Source organism: Panthera pardus, unplaced genomic scaffold, assembly GCF_024362965.1.
Source record: "Panthera pardus isolate Hobbes unplaced genomic scaffold, ASM2436296v1 HiC_scaffold_10, whole genome shotgun sequence".
NCBI classification, from domain to species: Eukaryota; Metazoa; Chordata; class Mammalia; order Carnivora; family Felidae; genus Panthera; species Panthera pardus.
Genome location: NW_026526655.1, coordinates 55,009,272 through 55,032,864, shown reverse-complemented (window position 1 = coordinate 55,032,864; position 23,593 = coordinate 55,009,272). Strand labels below are relative to the sequence as shown.

Here is a 23,593-nt window from a genome sequence, read left to right as displayed (position 1 = left end):
CGGTTGGTGGGTTCGAGCCCCACATAGGGCCCTGGGCTGACAATTCAGAACCTGGAGCCTGCTTTGGATTCTGGGTCTCCCTGTCTCTCTGCCCCTCCCCCACTCATGCTCTGTTTCTCTTTGTCTCAAAAATAAATAAACATAAAAAAATAAAAAAGAAAGAAAGGAGAAAACGTGTGAATTGGAGAAGTCCAGTTTGTAAATTATAAAATGCTTCTCTCAGCCCTGCTCTCTAAACAAACTCACTTTCTATTCTCATTGACATATGAACTTGTTGCCTAATGAGCCAATTGAGATAAAAAGGTCACCCCCTATCAATCTCACTCTCGGGGAGCAGAAGGAAAATATCACCAAAGAGCCAGTATGAATTTTAAATAAAGCCGTCGTAACTGAGAATATAAAGATAGTATGGAAACTCCCTGGGAACAAGTGTATGCCTGTACACTCTATTGACGGCATTCTTACACAAACAAGAATTGACAGGGAATGTGTGTTCTGTGCTGAGGCCACAGCCAGGAGTGGTTCATGTCAAGTAAGTGGCGTCTGTTGTCTATCACCAGCAGCAGAAATCTGAACAATTCTGCCAGTACAAGTGGGTTTTGTTTTGATACCTTGTTAGTGAAACAAAAGTACTGATGTTTCAACATAGGGGGTTTTTCCTCTTATGTTTTCCCCTTAGCAAAAATCTAAACCAGGCAAGAGCCTTAGAAAACCAGTGTTGTGCTTTGTCTTGTTCTGTTTTAGAGAGAGAGAGCATGAGCGGAGGAGAGAAGCAGAGGGAGAGAGAGAGAGAAAGAGAGAGAATCCCAAGCAAGCTCCCGATGTGGGCTCGGCACTGAGACTTGGTGAGGAGTCAAAACATGAAATAGGATTTTCTGTTTCTCTGGAAATTTGATGAAAAATATATAACTTGAACAAAATGTTTATCAACATTTATCATCCCCCATGGGCGATTTCATCCATCATGAAATCAATGACCACATTGTGGAAGTAAATGAGGACCATCCAAATGAGAACAGAAGCTATTTATCCAGAACTTGGTTTAGCAAGGGAGCCACCATCACTTGTGTTTGGCAGGAACTGACTCAAAGGCAGACAGGGGAGTAGAAAAGTGCTATATTGAAAGAAATCTCAGATATACTTAGATGGAAAGCTGTTGGCATGGGCAAGATGGAGGCAGGCTCACTAGAAGCAGAGCTTGTTTCTCTTGGGAAGCATGTTTGGCATTCTCTGGTCCTCAGTTGGAAACTGAGACAAAAATACAGAAGCCGGAGCCATTGACTAGGTCCTGACACTTCTGGGCCGATTGAACCAATGGCTGCAGAGGTTCTGGGTGAGAGCTCTATTGTCATATGTGGTCTGGCCATTGTCTGTTTGTACTTTCAGTCTTTCAACATGAAAACCAGAATGTTAAAAAACAAAACAAAACAAAACAAAACCCCAGAAGGTTTAAGTCTGCTGAAGAGGCATCAGCATAGACTTAAAAGTTAGTTGTTAAGAACATTGTACCTGAAGGGGTGCCTGGGTGGCTCAGTCCGTTAAGCATCTGACTCTTGGTTTCGGCTCAGGTCATGATCTCACAGTTTGTGGGTTCGAGCCCCACGTCAGGCTCTGCAGTTCTGTTGGGCTTCTCTCTCTCACTCTCTCTGACCCTCCCCCACTCATGTGGGCTCTCTTTCTCTCTCCAAATAAATAAATAAACTTAAAATATACATATTATGGTCTACCAAAGAGAAGCAATTGAAGATGTTAATAATCGTAAATAATCTGCAACTTCAAAGAATACTGTAGGCAATTTTAAGCGAAAAAAAAATTATGAGACCATACTAAAAAATACACACTTCAGAAAATGCCAGTGACACAATTTTAGAAAGAGAGATGTTTAAGAAACTGATTAATGTACACAAATATATGCCAAAAATAATTATTCTGATGGATTTTTAATGTGCAGATAACCAATATGAAGACATTTTTAAATTTGTTTTATTTTAAAGTATTTAGATACATATTTTATTGTAGAAAAAATGTTTATAATTTTTCTGGGTTTTTATTTTTAATTTTTTTTAACGTTTATTTATTTTTGAGACAGAGAGAGACAGAGCATGAGTGGGGAAGGGTCAGAGAGAGAGAGGGAGACACAGAATCTGAAACAGGCTCCAGGCTCTGAGCTGTCAGCACAGAACTTGACGCGGGGCTCGAACTCACAGACCACGAGATCATGACATAAGCCGAAGTCAGACACTTAACCGACTGAGCCACCCAGGCGCCCCTCTAGGTTTTTATTTTTAAAAAGATTTTTTTCTGAATGAAAATTTTAAAAATTTTTACAAGTTTTAATGTCATAGAAAATACTTTTTATAATAAAAAAGACTGCATAAACTATGCACGTAGAATTTAATGACAAATATGATTTTAAAAATTAAACAGAGACATTCTGGAAGTAAATGCACAAAAATATCAACCACAATTTTCTTGGGCTGGTAAGATTACTTTTTTAAAATTGTTTTTGAATAGAACTATTTTATACGTCCACCAATATAATAAAATGAATTTGTTGGTCAATAAATAAAAATTTCGATGAAACATGTAATTGTAACTTTTAGGACCCCCTTTTCAAATATGTCTTGGTTTGGACAATAAATTATATAGTTACCCTATGTATCTGTATTGCCCACTCTTTCCAAAATTAGGTTCCTTTAAACCCTTTCTTCCTGATGGCCTTTGGTTTTCTGAGGATTTAGGTCTAAAAAAAGGACTTTTAAAAAATAAGGAAGGAACCGACAACAACAACAAAAACACCAACCTGATTAAAATGGGCAAAGGACTTGAATAGACATTTTTCCAAAGAAGTATACAAATGGCCAACAAGCACATGAAAAGATGCTCAACATCACTAATTAGGGAAATGCAAATCAAAATCACAATAAGATGCCTCATCATATCTATTAAGATGGCTACTCTAGCACAAATAAAAATAAAAACAGAAAATAACAAAGGTTGACAGGGATGTGGAGAAATTGGAAACCTTGTACATTGTTGGTAGGAATATAAATGGTGCAGCTGATATAGAAAAGAGTATGACCGTTACTTAAAAAAAATAAAATGGAATCATCATATGATCGAGCAATTCCACTTCCGAGTATATACCTGTAAAAGTTTGCTGGGGCTGCCATAACAAAACACCACAGACTGGTGTCTTAAACAACAGAAATTTATTTTATTTGCTTACAGTTCTGGAAGCTAGAAGTCCAAGATCAAGGTGGAGGTGAGTTGGTTTCTTCTGAGGCCTTTCTTCTTGGACGACAGATGGTCCTCCTGTTGCTGCTTCTTCACATGTTTGTCTCTCTGTATATTCATGCCCCTGTGGTGTCTCTCAGTGTGTCCAAATTTCCTTTCTAAAAGGAATCCAGTCAGATTGGATTAGGGCTCACCCTAATGGCCTCATTTTTCTTAGTCACCTGTTAAAAGGCCTTCTCTTCAAGTACAGTCATATTCTGAGATACTGGGGGTTAGAACTTCAACATATGAACTTGAGGGGGACACAATTCAGCCTCTAACAACACCCAAAATAATTGAAATCAAGGTCCCAAAGAGATATTTGTGTGCCCATATTCATAGCAGCATTATTCACAATAGCCAAAAGGTAGAAGCAACCCAAGTGTCCATTGATCAATGAGTTGATCAACAAAATGCTGCATATACATACAATGGAATGTTATTCAGCCCTAAAAAGGAAAGAAATTCTGATATACGCTACAACATGGATGAAACTTGGGGACATTATGCTAAGTGAATTAAAACAGTCACAAAAAGATAAATAATGTATTCTACATATATGAGGCCCCTGTGAAGTTCATAGAAACAAAAAGTACAAGGGTGGTTGCTAGGGGCTGAGGAGAGGGAGGAATGAGGAGTTGGTGTCTAATGGGTATAAGGTTTCAGTTTGCAAGATGAAGTAGTTCTGGGAATTAGTTGCACAACAATGTGAATACACTTAACACTACTGAACTGTACACCTAAAAATCGTTAAGATGGTAAATTTTATGTTATGTACATTTTACCACGATTTTAAAAATTTTAAATAATAAGGGACCCCTGGGTGGCTCAGTCAGTTAAGCGTCCGACTTTGGGTCAGGTCATGATCTCACAGTCCGTGAGTTTGAGCCCTGCATCGGGCTCTGTGCCGACAGCTCAGAGCCTGGAGCCTGTTTCAGATTCTTTGTCTCCCTCTCCCTCTGCCCCTTCCCCGCTCATGTTCTGTCTCTGTCTCTCAAAAATAAATAAACGTTAAATTTTTTTTTAATTTAACTAATAAAATGACATAAATGTATATACACCTTGTACCATTGTTAAATTTCCTTGTTTTCAGATGGTACTATAATTATGTAAGATGTAACCATTTAGGGACACAAGGTGAATAGAGGAAACCTCTCTGTATTGTCTTTGCAACTTCCCATGAATCTATAATAAACTTCAAAGCAAAAAGTTGTTTTTAAATCGCACTTTTGTGTTTAAGAAGGAAGTTATAGACTGCCAATTCAATCTCTTGGACCAGCATAACAGAACTTCACGGAGACAGAGATTAAAGAGTTTATTTAACCACAGCCTGCCCATGAGGGTAACTTTGATCAGAAAGAAGGTCACAAGCTGGGACCCAGCAGGACCAAGTAGCCCATGTAATGATTATTACAAGTTATTAGCCGTCAAAGGAAAGAGAATCAACATGCTTTCTCTTTGGTACTGGGGCCTTGGTAATGGCTTCCTACTGAGAAGAATTCCCAACAATAATTCTGCATGTCGAATGCCTCATTTACCCGACAGTAAACTATGAAGTATAGCCCAGATTCTCTTCCTGTATATCACTCAATATCACACTGTGAGGGCACAACCGACAGCATTGTTTCTAGCCAAGGCCAATTTGTAGTGGCAGGTTTTTGCCTCCAAACTCAGACATAAGATTTACCCCTTCCCTTGAAAAAAGATTGGTCTCCCTTCCCCCAAACTGGAGTCTAGAAACGTGTAAACGTTATGGGTGCAATCTGTATTAACCACCAATTCTCTCTTTTAAAAAAAAAAAAAAATTGTAACGTTTATTTTATTTTTGAGAGAGAGAGAGACAGAGTGTGAGTTGGGGAGGGGCAGAGAGAGAGGGAGACACAGAATCCAAAGCAGGCTCCAGGTTCTGAGCTATCAGCACAGAGCCCAGTGTGGGGCTTGAACCCAAGAACCACAAAAATCATGACCTGAGCCAAAGTTGGACACTTAACCTACTGTGCCCCTCAAATACCAACTCTCTTAAGGAAGTCCCAACTTTTTTAATGACAAATTTGGAGGTGATATCTAGAACTTTATCTAGTTCTTTCACCTATGATTCAAATCTCAAATTTTCCACTGGAATGACTGCCTCTAGAAGAAATATTTTTGTTGCCTGGCTCTGAAAATAACTCACATAAGGCTAGTTAGAAAGAAAACTAAAGGAAGATCTCTTCTTTCAAGTTCATGTAACCAGGGTGGTTTCATAAGCTTTAAAAAAATTTTTTTAATGTTTATTTATTTTTGAGAGGGGGCAGAGAGACAGGGAGACACAGAATCTAAAGCAGGCTCCAGGCTCCGAGCTGTCAGCACAGAGCCTGATACGGGGCTCAAACTCACAAGCTGTGAGATCATGACCCGAACTGAAATAAGACACTTAACTGACTGAGCCACCCAGGCGCCCCTATTTCATAAGATTATAAAGGAGAAACATACTTCCCCATTGACCAAGAAAAAACATCCTGTAAAGTGCCCAATACCAGGGCCTAACAAAGACAAATAGATGACACATCTTTTTTTTTTTTTTAAGTTTATTTATGTATTTTGAGAGAAGGAGAGAGCACACGAGGAGGGGAGGGGTAGAGGGAAAGGAAGAGAGATGGAATCCCAAGAAGGCTCCATACTGTTAGTGTGGAGCCCAATTTGGGGCTTGAACCCTGGAACCGTGAGATTAGTACTTAAGTCAAAATCAAGAGTCACTTGACTGAGTCACCCAGGTGCCCCTTGATGACCCATCTTGTGTGATCTCGTAGCGCCATAGACTGGATGTTTGTGCCTCCCCCCCACCCAAAAATCATGTTTGTTACCGGTGAGTCTGCTTTGTGTGAATGGAGGTCTTGGTCCTTGGATTCTCCACGAGAAGATTTACATGGGGATCTGAGCTCAGAATAAGCCAACCAAGTGTAACTTGCCCCTAGGTTGTCTGGGAGGAACTGTGAGGTCCAGTGGAGTGGTCTCTAATGGAGGCTGTTTTCCAATCATTTGGGAAACTCCTCCCACAGGTTGGGAATGAGGGATTGACCTGACAAGGTTCTTACCAAACTGTCATGGAAACCTTTCTCCATGGGGCAGAGTGGAGAGCGGGGTGTATCCACAATGCATATGCATTATAAATTTTTTTTAATGTTTTCTATTTTATTTTTGAGAGAGAGAGACAGAGACAGAACACAAGCAGGGGAGGTGCAGAGAAAGAGAGGGAGACACAGAATCCAAAGCAGGCTCCAGGCTCTGAGCTGTTGGCACAGAGCCTGATGCAGGACTTGAACTCAGGGATGGTGAGATCATGGCCTGAGCCAAAGTCACCAATGGAGCCACCAACTGAGCCACCTAGGCTCCCCAATGCATATGCATTACAAAGAGTCTAGGGGCTACCCTGGGGCAGAGGTGAAAGAGGAGAGGGCATGTGCTGCACCTGTAGCTCTTGCTCTGTCAGGCCCAAGGTCTTGGAAGCCACAAGTTCAAGATAGTGAGCACCCTGGCTTTTAAAGTGGAGCTTACTTGTAACCATCCTGGCCTCCAGCTCATGTCTCTAGCGTTCCCCTTCAAGGACTTGGAACTCTGCCTTGGGGCATTCCTTCCACTGCTGTGTCTAGCTTCTACCTAATACGTTGAAACCAATTCCCCAGTGATGGTATATGAGGGGGGTGCTGCTGGGAGGTGATTAGGTCAGGAGCGTGGAGCCCTCACTAATGGGATTAGTGACTTTACAATGAAGAAGCAGGCTCTTGGCATCTTGGTCTTGGACTTCCCAGCCTCTAGAACTGTGAAAAATAAATCTGTTGTTTATAGGCCACCCAGCCTATGGTACTTTGATATAGTAGCCCAAACACGTAGCCTACATCAAAACAAAACAAAACAAAACAAAACAAAACAAAACAAAACAAACCCCAATAATATCTGGACTCTGATCACAGAATAAAAACTAATTTTTGTGTAAGTGTTCAAACTAAATACTATGAAATTCTTCTAAAGCCATTTTAGGGCCTGTCACAATAATGTGAAGTAGGCTTCCTTATCTTTCCATCTTCCAAACTATGTTCCCCCATAACAGCATTCAGTATGTATAGAATAATATTAATGATTGTTAAAAATCTTCTCTGCAGCAGGTACTTTAAAACATTAGCTCTAATGTTCTAACAACATCCTCGGGAGGTATCATTAACCTGAAGTTATAGAAACAGAGGCTCAAAGAATTAAGTCACTTGCCCAAGTTCCACAGCAGAAAAGATTTCAACAAGAAAACAAATGTGGGCAGTAGTGAAGGAAAATAGAATTTTTAAAATGATATGTATGGATATGGCTGCAGCAAAAAGAAGGAAAATCATAGATATAAAAGGAAACTAAATTTTTAAGTGTAAATGATGGCAATTAGGAAAGGGTTTTAGTTTTCCATTGCTGCTAGAAAAAAAATTACCAAAAATTCGTGGCTTAAAACAACACACATTTATTTATTATCTTATAGCTTTGGAGATCAGAGGTCCCACAGGATCTCACTGTGCTAAAAACAACATGTCAGCAGGGTTCATTCCTTTCTGGAGCCTCTAGGGGAGGATCCATTTCCAGGTTCTAGAGGCAGGCCTCTTTCCTTGGCTCATGGCCCCATTCTTCGATCTTCAGCCGTCAACATTAAGCCAAATCCTTTTTATGCAACCACCTCTCTCTAGTTCTTTCTCTTCTGCCTCCTTCCTCTTTAAGTCCCCTGTGATTACATCGGGCCCATCTAGATAATCCAGGATAATCTTCCTATTTTAAAATCAGCTGAGTAACAGCTGATTCCATGCGCAACCTTAATTCCCCTTTGCGCCTGTCGACATCCTTGAGTGGCGATTATCCTGCCTACCACAGACAGGTTTGAAGACTATGGGATCAATTCATGCTACACAGACAAGTGGGCCTTAGGAATTCACTTTTCCGTTCTATCAGTATTTATTGTGTGCTTACAAAGCATCGGGAACTGTTCTAGGTGTGAAACCGGTAACCGAAGGGTTAACAAGAATACTAAGTGCAGCTGCAACTTCTTACTCAGACCTTTTCTCTTTTGCCTTTAAAACACCTGGACAGATGGATATAAAGGTATGGCCAAAGTAAGCTTGTGCTTTTCAAGCAGTGCTATTGCATCAGGATGAAGGAGTACTATCAAAGCTGCCTGAAGAAGTCAGGAAAGGTAGGACAGGATGGTGGGCCGATAGGAAGCCAGGATGAGCAAAATCAGCATTTCCTTGACTCTCCTTCTTCCGGGAGGCTTGCACTCCCGTCTACTTGTTAGGCTGCATTTCATAAATAAACACATTCCTTGCTGCATCCCCCATGTCTCAGAGATTGGTTTTACAGCATGTTGGGCATATAAACTTGGGTTCTGTTACAGGTGCTGCAGATAAAATAGAAAACAAGGCAGATTGGTCTGTGTTTTCACTGGGTTTTCAGTATAGCGCCCATATATTTATATTACATTAAAAAAATCTGTTAAGATGAAACAACATAGCAATATAAATGACTTTCACTGAATATCTTTAGCCCCGTGGGCTCATAAGAGAAATTGTCTATTACTACCTTTTCTTAGTCTGTCCTTATTTGATTTGGTTTCAAGGTTATTTAATAGTAGTTCCCACAGTTTGCATTCCTTCTGTTTTCTGGAATAATTCATATAAAATAGGAATTATTTCTTTGAAAATTTGATTGAACTCATCTCTAAAACTGTTCAGGCCTAGGTTTTTGTTTTGTTGAAGTTTTCATTCTCAATTCAATTTATTTAATGGTTATTAATCTATTCAGGTTTCTGAGACTTTATGTTTTGCATATTTGTCAATTTCATCCAGGTTTTGAAGGTTATTGCTGCACCATCATTCATAATGTTGGTTTATTATTTCTTAACATTTTCTGTGTCTATAATTACTTCTCCCTTTTTATTATTCATTTTGTTTCTATGTATTTTCTCTCTCTGGGTTGGTTTGTTGGCTTTTCTCTTAAATTCTGCCAGAGGTCTATTAGGATTATCTTTGGTTCCATTAATAATCCCCAATATTTTTGGTTTTATTAATGGATTTTTTTGCCCTTATGCTTATTATTTCCCTCCTTGTTTTCTTTGCCGAATGTGTTGGCCTTTTGTAATCTCTTATTTCCTAGCTTATTTCTCTTGCATTTTCTTTTTTCTTAATTTTTTTAATGTTTATTCAGTTTTGAGAAAGAGAGACAGAATGTGAGCCGGGGAGAAGCAGAGAGCAAGGGAGACACAGAATCTGAAGTGGGCTCCAGGCTCTGAGCTGTCAGCACAGAGCCCGATATGGGGCTCAAACCCACGAACCGTGAGATCATGACCTGAACTGAAGTCGGACACCTAACCAACTGAGCCACTCAGGTGCCCCTGTCTCATGTCTTCAGTAAAATATACTTAGAGCTGTACATTGGTCTTTAGGTATTGCTTGTTGTGTTGCACAAATTTTCACACATGTTACTTTCCTGTCATCTGTCCTAAATATTTTGTGATTATTCTCCTAATTTTGTCTTTAACTGAATATTATACTTTTAAATTTCCAGACTTGTGGGGTGCCTTGGTGGCTCAGTCGGTTGAGCATCCGACTTCGGCTCAGCTCATGATCTCACGGTTCATGGGTTCAAGCCCCACGTTGGGCTCTGTGCTGCCAGCTCAGAGCCTGGAACCTGCCTTGGATTCTGTGTCTTCCTCTCTCTCTGCCCCTCCCCTGCTCACGCTCTGTCTCTTTCTCTCTCTCTCTCAAAAATAAATAAACTTGAAAAAAACTAAAAATTTCCAGACTTGTGAGATTTGTCTCTCAACCTGATGTTGATTTCTAATTCTACTTCATTATGGTCAGAGAGAATAATTTGCATGATGTTGATTCTTTGGAATTTATTGAGGTGCGTTGTGTGTGTGTGTGTGTGTGTGTGTGTGTGTGTGTGTGTGTAATCTAGGTCATAGAAGATTTTTGTGAATGTCTCACATGTAATAAAAATGTATATCCTTTCTGGGCTGCAAAGGTCTAGATATTTCTATTAGTTTGCGTTCATCGTGATTATATTAATATTATCAATTATGAATTGATTTTTCTATTTGAGTTTCCGAGAAGGGGGCTATACTACAAATAGAATTAATTTATCTATTTCTCTCTATTGCCTTATCAGCTGTTGCTTTCTATATATGTTTATACATGTATTTCATGATCATTTTAAGATTTTAAGATTATCTTCTTGATCAGTTACTCTTTTACTTGTATAGTTTGCTTCTCTTTATCCTTTCTGATGCATTTCACCTTGAATGAAATAGTGTCAGTTACTAAAACAACTTCTCTCAGTTTCTTATTGTGCATAAAATCTAGGATAGCCTTCTTAAATCATTAAATTCTATCTTTTTGTATTCTAATATTTTAAATGTATCTTTGTAGATTCATATTTCTTCTTGATTTCTTAATTAAACTGTCTTAGTTTGTGAGTTTTAGCCACTTAATTTTTTAAATAGCTGTTAAAGTTTATTTCTAGCTTCTTATCTTTATTTTTTTTCACCTACTCTACAATTTTAAAATTTACCCCCTTAGTTCAGTCTTCTGTATTTCTTTTACTTTCACATAGAACATTTCATTTCTGACCCTTCTGGGCACTAAATGTGTGGGATTTGTCTCCACACCAAGCAATCTGCAACACCAGCTGGGTGCCCTACAACTTAATTCTGATATTGTCTACATGGAGATAACATCGGATCCCACAGATTAAGGGCTTAGTCTCATTAGACTGCCCTCTCACTTTAGATGCCAATCATAATTAGTCCTCCAGTTATCCACAACTTCCATCCAACTTGGCTACCTACCAGAGGTTCTCATGGTCTCCTCCCTCCCCCTTGGATTCAATTATTTGCTAAAGTAGCTCAGAGAACTCAGGAAACATGTTTACCAGTTTATTAAAGAATATGATAAAGGATACAGATTAATAACCGGATGAAGAGATCACATAGGGCAAGTTCTGGGAGGGTCCCAGGCACGGCAGCTTCTATCCCAATGGAGTTGGGGTACATCACCTTTCTTGGAAATGGATGTGTTCAGCAACCTGGAAGTTCTCCAAACCCTGTACATTTAGGGTTTTTATGGAGGTTTCATCACATAGGTATGATCAGTTATTAACTTCATTACCTGCCCCTTCCCCTTTCTAGAGCATTCTGCTTCTAATCACATCTTGGTCTTTCTGGGGACCAGCCCTCATCCAGTAGACCACCCAGAGTCATCTCATTAAAACAAAAGACACTCCTATCATCCAGGAAATCACAAGGGTTTCAAAAGCTCTGTGTCAGGAAGTAGGGTCAAAGACCAAAAATTAGAACAAGAGATGTTCCCAGTGTTCTCATTACTTAGGAAATGGCAAGCGTTTTTTTTTTTTTTTCAATATATGAAATTTATTGTCAAAATGGTTTCCATACAACACCCAGTGCTCATCCCAAAAGGTGCCCTCCTCAGTACCTATCACCCACCCACCCTCCCCTCCCTCCCACCCCCCATCAACCCGCAGTTTGTTCTCAGTTTTTAAGAGTCTCTTATGCTTTGGCTCTCTCCCACCCTAACATCTTTTGTTTTTTTTTTCCTTCCCCTCCCCCATGGAAGTGCAGGGCACTTCCCCTGTGCTGTGGTGTACAACTGGAGTTGGTGGGCGGGGCCGCAGTCAGACCTGATGTCTGCCCCCAGCCCACCGCTGGGGCCACAGTCAGACTGGTGTGTGCCTTCTCTTCCCCTCTCCTAGAGGCGGGATTCACTGTGGGGTGGCGTGGCCCATCTGGGCTACTTGTACACTGCCAGGCTTGTGGTGCTGGGGATCTGGCGTATTAGCTGGGTTAGGCAAGGTGGGTAGGCAAGGTGCACGGGGGCAGGAGGAGTAGGCTTAGCTTGCTTCTCCTTAGGTGATCCACTTCAGGAGGGGCCCTGTGGCAGCGGGAGGGAGTCAGACCCGCTGCCAGAGGGGTGGCTCTGCAGAAGCACAGAGTTGGGTGTTTGCGCGGAGGGAGCAAGTTCCCTGGCAGGAACTGGTTCCCTTTGGGATTTTGGCTGGGGGATGGGTGAGGGAGATGGTGCTGGTGAGCGCCTTTGTTCCCCGCCAAACTGAGCTCTGTCGTCCCGGGGCTCAGCAACTCTCCCTCCCTTTGTCCTCCAGCCTTCCCGCTTTCAGAGCAGAGCTGTTCACTTATGACCTCCCAGATGCTAAGTCCTGCTTGCTATCGGAACACACTCCGTCCGGCCCCTCCGCTTTTGCCAGCCATACTCCGGGGCTCTGCTTGGCCGGCGGGCCGCCCCTCCGCCCCGGCTCCCTCCCGCCAGTCTGTGGAGCACGCACCGCCTCGCCCTTCCTACCCTCTTCCGTGGGCCTCTTGTCTGCACTTGGCTCTGGAGACTCCATTCTGCTAATCCTCTGGCGGTTTTCTGGGTTATTTAGGCAGGTGTAAGTGGAATCTAAGTGATCAGCAGGACGCGCAGTGAGCCCAGCGTCCTCCTATGCCGCCGTCTTCCATGGTCGGAAATGGCAAGGTTTTTAAGAGCTCTGTGTACAGGACATGGGAAGAGACCAATACAGATATTCTTTATTGTTTTATGCCTCCTTTCCTGCTGACTTCCACTGGATTCAGGGAAATTCATCCTGCTGGAATGAAGTTATGGATTCTATTTCTACTCTTCTGGTGGTTTCCCCTAATTACTAAGACCCATTCTTTCCCCCATCAACTTCTCAAATTTATATATCTCTTTTTCATCCTCTCTTCCCTCTCAATAGGCATGCCAACCACATCAAGATAAGTACAGTAAAACCTTGGTTTGCAAGCATAATTCGTTCCAGAAACATGCTTGTCATCCAAAGCACTCATATATCAAAGTGAATTTCAAGAACCATTGGCTCAGTTGTGATCATGTGACATTCAGTGTCACATACTACTCATATTGCAAGACATTGCTCCTTTATCAAGTTAAAATTTATTTAAAATGTTTGCTTGTCTTGGGGCACCTTGGTGGCTCAGTCGACTGAGCATCCAACTTCAGCTCAGGTCATGATCTCAAGGTTTGTGGGTTCGAGCCCCATGTTGGGCTGGTCGCTGTCAGAATGAAGCCCTCTTCAGATCCTCTGTCTTCCTCTCTCTCTCTCTGCCCCTCTCCCATTCGCTCGCTCGTGCTCTCTCTCAAAAATAAATAAACATTTAAAAAAAATGTTTGCTCATCTTGCTGAACACTTGCAGAACAAGTTACTCGCAATTCAAGGTTTTACTGTATATTAGTTCCCAAACAGCTTACTGCTCTCAGCTCCTCCACCTCCAGGCCCTTGTACCCTAAATACACCCTCCCAATTTCCCCAGGGCAAGCCTCAGGATCCTGGCTCAACCCCATAGCACCAGCAGAGATCTGCCTCCCAATCTGGACAGACCCACCATGGAGCCTGCCAGTACTCAGGGGTCGCCTCCCTAGAGCTGGTGTTGGGGGGGACAGTGCGGACTTTCAGATCCCTGCCAGCCCCGGTTCTGTGAGCCAGCAGCATTCCTCCAGGTGACGTCACGTGGTGGTGGGAGGGTCCACTGTCTCTTGATTCCCATTAGCGCATGTCTCACCCAACCCTCTCTTCCTAAAGCAGCTCTTGGTAGGGATGATCTGGACACCATCGCACAGACCCTCCCTGTCTGCCCCACACAGCCCTGGGCTGGACTGTCGGGAGCTTTGTGTGAGACCTGTCAGGACATCACACCCTGCTCTCAAGTCAAGGCCCTCGTGATCATTTTCATCTTTTGTTGAAAAAGGGAGAAGAACGTTGCACGCGGAAGAGGCAGGATTGTGCAGTGGTGGCTGAAGAGTGGACAGGAGCTTGAGTTTCAGTTTTCTTATGAGAAATTTTCCAGAAAGAATATCTTCACTGTGAAATAAAGGCAGAAAATAGCAATATTGTCCTGACAATAGCAGATCACGATAAAGAAGTATCAGTAGGGGTTTTCCTTCAGATTTTAGGACACTGTACAAAGGGCTAATACCAATCTTCAATGGGAAGATACTTTAAAAAGGTACCTGTGTGGTTGTTGATTTATATAGTTAGACATAATACCTTGCCTCACCTAACTTGACTGGTGTTGACCCTCTCTGGCAGGGCTTACCTCAGTTTGCCTTATAGTGAAGCACTGATAATAACTATCCTTAAAAAGTTGAAGTTCTGACGTGAGGAAAGAGGAGATTTGTTTTGATTCATAGAGCACAGGAATGATCAGTGACTTGAAATACAGATATTTTTACTTTACTATGAGAAAGGATTTACCATTTAAAAAACCCTTTCATTCAATGATGTTGGAGGAAAGACTGACTTCTCTTTCTATTCTGTCTATAGAAAGTGTTACCAAACTGTGGTCATTCAATGGATTATTTCTTTGAGGGTTCAAATGGAGTCTGGGAGATTTGATGGGGTGTGGTAAAGTGGAACCCAAACATCAGATGGGGATTGCACCTGATAACCTTTAAGTTAATAATTAAGAGTGCTGGCTCAGAAATAAGACATACTTGGTCCAAATACCAGCTCTTCCACTTTCTATCTATCTATCATGTACAGTTTTAAACTTCACGCCATGAAAGTTAGATACTATGTACATTGTTATTCTTAATTTTAATTGGAGTGTTAAGTCACTTACACTTAATGTAAGAATTGATATGGTTGGATTTAGTTTTATAATTTTATTCTGTGTTTCTTGTTTGTTCCATCTGTTTTTTGTCCTCTGTCCCTCTTTGCCTTATTTTGGGTTAAACATTTAGCCAAATACCACGCTGTGTGGGTGCAAGGTGAGACTCTGCCAGGCCCAGCAGAGAACAGCTGTTGGGGAACAGTAAGCTGAATAGAGATTCCGAAGGTTCTCCAGGGCTGGGAGACATAGGCACTTGGACCAGCCGGAATGGGGAGACCCCACAAAGCACCAGGCATTTAGTTGGCATCTTGGAGGGACTGTACTTTAGGAGTAGGGTTACTCTAGGCTTTAGAAAATGGCTATTTTATTTTTTTTATTTTTTATTTATTTATTTTTTTTGTGGTTTGCTGAGACTTTTTATTGTGATTGGATGTTGGATAATGACAAGTGATTTTTCTGCATCTGAAATAATTTTTAAAAGATTAATGTGAATTATATTGATTGAATTTTAATCTTTTTTTTTTTAGTTTTTAATGTTTTTTTTTAATTTTTAATTTTTTATTTTTTAATATATGAAATTTACTGTCAAATTGGTTTCCATACAACACCCAGTGCTCATCCCAAAAGGTGCCCTCCTCAATACCCATCACCCACCCTGCCCTCCCTCCCACCCCCCATCAACCCTCAGTCTGTTCTCAGTTTTTAACAGTCTCCTATGCTTTGGCTCTCTCCCACTCTAACCTCTTTTTTTTTTTTTTTTTTCCCTTCCCCTCCCCCATGGGTTTCTGTTACGTTTCTCAGGATCCACATAAGAGTGAAACCATATGGTATCTGTCTTTCTCTGTATGGCTTATTTCACTTAGCATCCCACTCTCCAGCTCCATCCACGTTGCTACAAAAGGCCATATTTCATTTTTTCTCATTGCCATGTAGTATTCCATTGTGTATATAAACCACAATTTCTTTATCCATTCATCAGTTGATGGACATTTAGGCTCTTTCCATAATTTGGCTATTGTTGAGAGTGCTGCTATAAACATTGGGGTACACGTGCCCCTATGCATCAGTACTCCTGTATCCCTTGGATAAATTCCTAGCAGTGCTATTGCTGGGTCCTAGGGTAGGTCTATTTTTAATTTTCTGAGGAACCTCCACACTGTTTTCCAGAGCGGCTGCACCAGTTTGCATTCCCACCAACAGTGCAAGAGGGTTCCCGTTTCTCCACATCCTCTCCAGCATCTATAGTCTCCTGATTTCTTCATTTTGGCCACTCTGACTGGCGTGAGGTGATATCTGAGTGTGGTTTTGATTTGTATTTCCCTGATAAGGAGCGACGCTGAACATCTTTTCATGTGCCTGTTGGCCATCCGGATGTCTTCTTTAGAGAAGTGTCTATTCATGTTTTCTGCCCATTTCTTCACTGGGTTATTTGTTTTTCGGGTGTGGAGTTTGATGAGCTCTTTATAGATTTTGGATACTAGCCCTTTGTCCGATATGTCATTTGCAAATATCTTTTCCAATTCCGTTGGTTGCCTTTTAGTTTTGTTGGTTGTTTCCTTTGCTGTGCAGAAGCTTTTTATCTTCATAAGGTCGCAGTAGTTCATTTTTGCTTTTAATTCCCTTGCCTTTGGGGATGTGCCAAGTAAGAGATTGCTACGGCTGAGGTCAGAGAGGTCTCTTCCTGCTTTCTCCTCTAGGGTTTTGATGGTTTCCTGTCTCACATTCAGGTCCTTTATCCATTTTGAGTTTATTTTTGTGAATGGTGTGAGAAAGTGGTCTAGTTTCAACCTTCTGCATGTTGCTGTCCAGTTCTCCCAGCACCATTTGTTAAAGAGACTGTCTTTTTTCCATTGGATGTTCTTTCCTGCTTTGTCAAAGATGAGTTGGCCATACGTTCGTGGGTCTAGTTCTGGGGTTTCTAGTCTATTCCATTGGTCTATGTGTCTGTTTTTGTGCCAATACCATGCTGTCTTGATGATGACAGCTTTGTAGTAGAGGCTAAAGTCTGGGATTGTGATGCCTCCTGCTTTGGTAGAAAATGGCTATTTTAGACTCATGTTAACAAACTAACAGCCTCAAAAGAATGAAGGTGATTGATTAGCAAATGAACTGCCTTCCAGGAAAAAAAAAAAAGGCATGACTCTCAAAAGGAAGACAACAAAATCCAGATTCAACATAGAATCATCCACGTCCTGTGAGAAATGCAAAATCTTGGCATGAACAATTTCGTCCAGCCACCCAACCCCCTTCACTGAGAGACTTGACCCAACTTCATCATGACTTCTAGCCATGTCCCTGGGACAACCCAACAGGACTCAAGTCCCTGTCTGGGAAAACTCAAGGCTGCCTAAAGAATTTACTGTTTGTTCCAGCTGACACCTGGGATAGGCCTCTGACCTCCCTTTTCTGAGAGCATCTACTTTAGAAAATGTACAATGGTTGATTCTTTCTCTGTGCCTTTGAGACAGACAAGAATCTTCTAACCCCCAGAGATGTCTTTTTCAAGGATCTGAGAGCCATTCCTTTGAAATGTAATCATCAAGAAGGATATGGCCCCTGCCTCCCAGGCTCTGTGACAGGATAGGGGTTGATGTTGGCAGACACAGATGGCTTAATTACACCCTTTGACCTCCTTCTGTGTTTTGCCTTTAGCACACTCCAGCCTTTAAAGGGCCTTCTGCCTTTTGTTTCAGAGGAGCAGAGCTCAGGTTACACTGGGGTCTCCCTGCTACTGCAGTAGTACTGAATAAAATCTGTCTTACAGCCTCTAACTAGTGTTTGAGACAACAGTTTAACAACTAGCTTTGTTTCTCTTTGACAGCAGCATACCATAGATAAAAAATTATGAAAGAGTGGGAGAGAGCCAAAGCATTAGAGACTGTTAAAAACTGAGAACAAACTGAGGGTTGATGGGGGGTGGGAGGGAGGGCAGGGTGGGAGGGAGGGCAGGGTGGGTGATGGGTATTGAGGAGGGCACCTTTTGGGATGAGCACTGGGTGTTGTATGGAAACCAATTTGACAGTAAATTTCATATATTAAAAAATAAAAAATAAAAATAAAAAAAAAAAAATATGAAAGAGGCACACATACACACAAAAGCAGGAAATCGTGACACATTCTGAATATGTGTCACATATTCAAGACAATGTTGATCACAGATGATGGTACCTCCCAGCACTGGAGGACCTCTTGAATCACTGTTCTCTGCTGGGCCTCACAGAATCTTACCCTGCACACTTATGCCTTAGTGTTTGGGTCCCTGGGCAGGATTTGGAGGCTTCTTTCTACAGCTCCCTTCCCTCTGGGACCTGGCCCTACACATTCTCACCAATGCAGTATCTCTTATATCTCACAGATTCTACTTTTCCACACTGCAGTCTGGAATGTGCCCTAGGCAAAGAGCTACTAGAGCACCTGGGGGCTTATGTCCTGTGTTTCCCCTCTCTCAGCTTAACAGTCCATGCTGTGATCCCATGTCTGAAAATAGCCTTGGGTCTTCTGTGCAGTTTTGCAGTTGCTTACAGTGGGAAGGCTAACCTAGAATCTGTTATGCCATCATGCTGGAAGCAGAAGTCAATTACTCTTGTATTAGAGAGGAGAAAATGGAAGAATGATAAGGTTGAACAACGCATCCAAAATCACACAGCAGTTTAAGTATCAGAGCTGGAATTCAGACCCGGGCAGTCTGACTTCAGAGCTCCTCATTTAATTACTGAATGAAAAATGGCCTCTATATACATGCAAGCTGTTTGGTTCAGTGTCAGGAGCATAGTATGTCCTTAACAAAGTGTAGCTGATTATTCTTAAAGACCCTAAATTATGAATTGGTATCAATCCTAGCTCTTCAAAACAGAAGATGGTCAATAGGACATTCGCACCACCACATGAGTTGGGATTCTTGATTAATACTAATCTTTACTACCGTCCTACCATTAGCAAATGAAAAATGGGCATTTGCTGAAGTCCTTTATTGCTTAAGTCCTGCTTATTTGCATGCACAAAATATTAAATCCTTAGTCGGCTTTTTTGCCATTAAATTCTGCCTTTATTCATTAGAAATATAAAGCAAAACAAATAAAACAATCCAAGCAATCAGGCATGGATGGGGACTCCTATCAATTTCAAATCAGTAGGTATTGTGCAGTAATACCCCCATCTGGCCATAAAGCAGATTGCAGCAGAATGAGGGCACAAGTTCACAAATGCAAATATTTGTAATAAAACCCTGCTCTTAATCTACCATCTAATATTTAATTCTTTTTTTAAAGTTTCTTTTTAGGGGGGGAGGGGCAGAGAGAGACAGAGAGAGAGAGACAGAGAGACAGAGAGAATCTCAAGCAGGCTCTGTGCTCAGTGCAAGGACCAATGTGGGGCTCAAACTCATGAACCATGAGATCATGACCTGAACTGAAATCAAGAATTGGGCACTCAACTGATGGAACCACCCAGGCACCTCTAATTCTTAATTCTTAATTTTTTTTTTTTTTTTTAACGTTTATTTATTTTTGAGACAGAGAGAGACAGAGCATGAACGGGGGAGGGTCAGAGAGAGCGGGAGACACAGAATCGGAAGCAGGCTCCAGGCTCCGAGCCATCAGCCCAGAGCCCGACGTGGGGCTCGAACTCACGGACTGCGAGATCGTGACCTGAGCCGAAGTCGGCCGCCCAACCGACTGAGCCACCCAGGCGCCCCTCTAATTCTTAATTCTTACTCTACCACTTAAATGAGTCTAATTTTCCATCTTCTATAAAAATTGATAATGAGACCTCTTTAAGCCCATGCCTTTCCTTGGTTTTAGCCCATATGCTTGAAAAGTTTGCCTCTGTCTTCTGCGCTTCCCCGCCCTTTTACTGAGATCTGTTAATTTCTTTCAAACTTCAGTTCTCTCTACTAGCACAGAATGCAATAGACACATGGCAGTTGTGCACTCACTCTGATTAACACAGGAAGGAGAACTAGTTTATTCAGATCATCTTTCCACTCCAATCTTGCCCCGGACCAAAATGGCCAGACAAGTAAACATGTATATATTCCATTCTATTGATGTGATATTCAAATTAATTGAGTAGCAGCTGGTAGATCATTGCACATGTTCTTTGTAAATGACCCTTTTGATAAATCCTAACCTTAAAAAACTCACAAAGGGAAATGACAAAATCAGGAAAAGGTAAATTAAATACATTAAATCAAGGCTTGCTTTACTGTTACCTTCCAACAAGCCCAAACCTTCCCTTCCTTTTTTCCTTTGCTCTTTTTAAAATTGGAAGTATCATCAATATATAGTATTATATTCATTTCAGAAGTATAACAAATAATTTGGTATTTTATGTATTGTAAAATGATCACAAGTCTAGTTAATGAGATTAATAATCATCACACATTAAAAATTTTTTTCTTGTGATGAAAACTTTTAAGATCTCCTCTCTTAGCAATTTCAAATATAGAATTCAGTATTCCTAACTACAGTCACTATGTTGTATGCTACATTCCCATGACTTATTTTATAACTGGAAGTTTGTAACTTCTGACCCCCTTCATGCATTTCACCTACACCCACGGCCCCCCCACCCCTGGCAACCACCAATCTGTTCTACATATCCATGAGTTGGACCAAAATTCCTTTTTTTGGTATCAGCTTTACTGCTGGGCAGAAAGCCATCATCATCTCCTATCTGTGAATAATTCTGAATACGCTGTCAAGCTAGTATTCAGAGTGGACCACATCTTCAATAATCTCCACAAGTTTGCAATTTTTCAGGTAAAGCTGTACTTTAATGTGTCCAAATAAATTCATTGTTCTCTCAATCTAATAAAAGCTTTTCTTTGTTCTAATACTCAGAAGTTGTCAGGCTGTGAATCTATACTTCTTAGAACTCATATTACAATATGGGGCTTTCATGATTTTTAACTGTTCTTCGGCCCTTGAAGTACACTGTTATTCTGGATGTAGGCTTACTCATGGTGGGCTTTGTCCTCACGTTAGTGTAATTTATATTTCATTTCTTACATATCTTTTAGATATCAAGAGGAATTTTTTCCAAATGCAAATATTCCTTGCCATGGGAGCACATACACAGATCACCCGCAGAGGCCCACTAAAAGGAAAAACTACCTACAAATTGATAACCAATCCTTTCTCTAGAATTATAATAAAAGGCAAACGATTTATCTAAAGAGAAACCGGAGTATTCCAGAGTTGTAATTTTGTATGATTTATAAATTACATGATTAATCTGATTTTTTCTATTAATATCTTTTCTCACTAAGCTATAGTCTATATCTTTGGTTGGGCTCCCGATGGAGCAGATGGAGAAGGAGACAGTGGGATTGGAGCAGGAGGTTTATTTAGCAAATGTTTTTGGGATCCTCATCTGTGGAAAGAATGGGAAGAAATGGGGATTGAGCAGAGGAGGAGTTGGTTTGTGATATAATCTCAACCAAGTTCTCAACTGACCCCATGGGAATCTCCGAAGCTGAATGGCCCTTCAGAATTGTCCCAAATTAGAGTAAGAGGGTCAGATCTTTGTTTGCCTGGCATTGGATTTAGCCTGCCAAAAGAAGTGGATGTGACTGACTTGAATGAAGTGACTCTTCAATTTCTAAGTTACTTCCAAGTTCTGATAGCCAGGGCTAGCATCGTGGATGTGCAACTTGTGTAGTTACACAGGGCTCCAAGCTTAGAAAGGCCTCGCTCTTAGTTTAATACTCTGCCATCTTTGTCTTAAAATTCTTAATTTTTTATCAGGGAGCCCCAGATTTTCATTTTGCATTGGGCCCCACAAATTATGTCATTGGTCCTTTACAGGGTTCTTCCTCTTGGGCACCCAGATTCTCTTTCAGTCAATGGGTCTGGGTCCAACAACTGGCTTGGGTCTGGAAACTGGATGAGGGATCATTTTTATTGAGGTGTTTGCTGTCAGCCTACTGATCATCCACCTTGATTTGACTGTACAGATAGAGCAGTACCCTTGCTAACTGACCATCTGTGTTACCATGTTCTATAGACCCTCTCCATATCTTTCAGGCTGGCATGCTGGACTGGCCACTTATAATTGCAGCTGTCAGGTTTCTAACAGTTATGTACTAACAGTTATGTACCCTCCATTAATTGGGGTCCTATCATGTCCCTTGCTATCAGTGAGCCCAAATGGGTATTTATTACATAATGTAATGTGGGTCAACACTGTATCCCAGAAGCCTGTTTTAGTGCTGGGCACATTGGTGTTCATAATTTATTAAACTCATATTATCATATTGGGCTATTGCTACCTTTGTCACTCTTCTATTCATCACTTGATGCCTATCATGTGTTAGAACTGATGCCTTGTTAGAACTGAGGCTATGGCATTGTTGCCTGCTCAAAGCCTATTTGGGAAATTCACCTAATGTGGTTAACAGGTAAAACTGATTATATGGGTTAAGAGCCTTAAGAAAATGGTGAACAAAATGGTATTAAAGATCACTTGATGGTGCAGCTCACTCCCTAGAAAGTCCCAACAGAGGGGACATTCGAACAGTATCTTTAAAAACACATGCTTCCTCCAGATCCAGAAAGCAGCAAAGAAAACAGTCAGCAGGAGGAGTAGGATTTCTGAGCACCTTATACTCAGACCTCATCATTTCATCAGTACTATTTAGAACCAAATTATAGTCCTTCCCATCCTCCTCTCCACCCCCCCCCCCCCCCCCCAACCAGGATCTTTTCTTTTTCCGATGCCTTATGAAATCTTTCCTCAACTTACCCTCTTCAAAGTCGGCATTTTGCTGTGCAGAAGTCTGTCATCTCTAAAGTTCATTGTGCCCCTTCTATATTCCAGAGCATTCATAAAAACCTAAAGTAGTCTAAACTTAATGACCCACAAGTTCCTGTTTATGCCTAAATTTGTTTCTAGACTGTGTATTCCTTAACTTCATCAAGAACAGATCCTTAGAATTCCATGGTTTAACTGATATGTATAGCTATAATATGAAAGTGTTCTTTACAGTTTTAAATAAGTTACATGCATTGGTTTTCCTTTATTGTTTTGTTCTTCTCAAAGGATTCCACTTAGGTCTGATTTTTTCCCAGACAGAAAAATACTTGTTACATACTTCCTGCTAGATTATCACTTGAGATTGTCAAAACCTACCTTTATCATTCAGCGCTCTCCTGCTCTGAAGCTTTCCCTGAGCTCTGAAAACAGGCCTGAGACTTCCATCTAATCTACAAAAGGAGCACTATCCACTGGTGCTGGCAGATGGACCGCTTGAGGTGTTAGATGATGATATATGGAAACATAAAAGGCAAAATTAAAATTTGCTCATGAAGCTTCTCTCTTAACCTTTCAATCATTCATTGCTTTGTTTGAAACATTCTTGCAATGGAATTGAGTTATAATTCAATTTTAAGTTTTTGGGTTTTTTTGGTAATCTTACTAATGCTTTTTCAACTGCTAACTCATCTACAAACAGTTATGTTGAAGAAAAAGACCAACTTGCAGTTGCTTAGAGAAAATATGGAAGTGATTCATCATGTATACATTTGTGAATTTTTGCTCAGGCCATAGGTTTTTTCCTCAACTTTGATCTTCAGAAGTACACTAGAGATACTTAAATAACAGAATATCCACATTATGTCACTCACAAGAATGGCTAAAAAGAAGGGGCCAAAG

The 23,593-nt window shown here is 41.0% G+C and overlaps 1 long non-coding RNA gene across 1 annotated transcript; it reads right to left on the bottom strand.

Annotated features, from left to right (window-relative positions):
- Positions 1-3,190: 3,190 nt before the first annotated feature.
- Positions 3,191-6,951, bottom strand: LOC109269867 (uncharacterized). Its single transcript, XR_002081296.2, has 2 exons — positions 6,811-6,951; positions 3,191-3,395 (listed from the first exon to the last, which is right to left on the bottom strand). It is a non-coding gene; the product is annotated as an uncharacterized LOC109269867 (long non-coding RNA).
- Between the last annotated feature and the right edge of the window lie 16,642 nt (positions 6,952-23,593).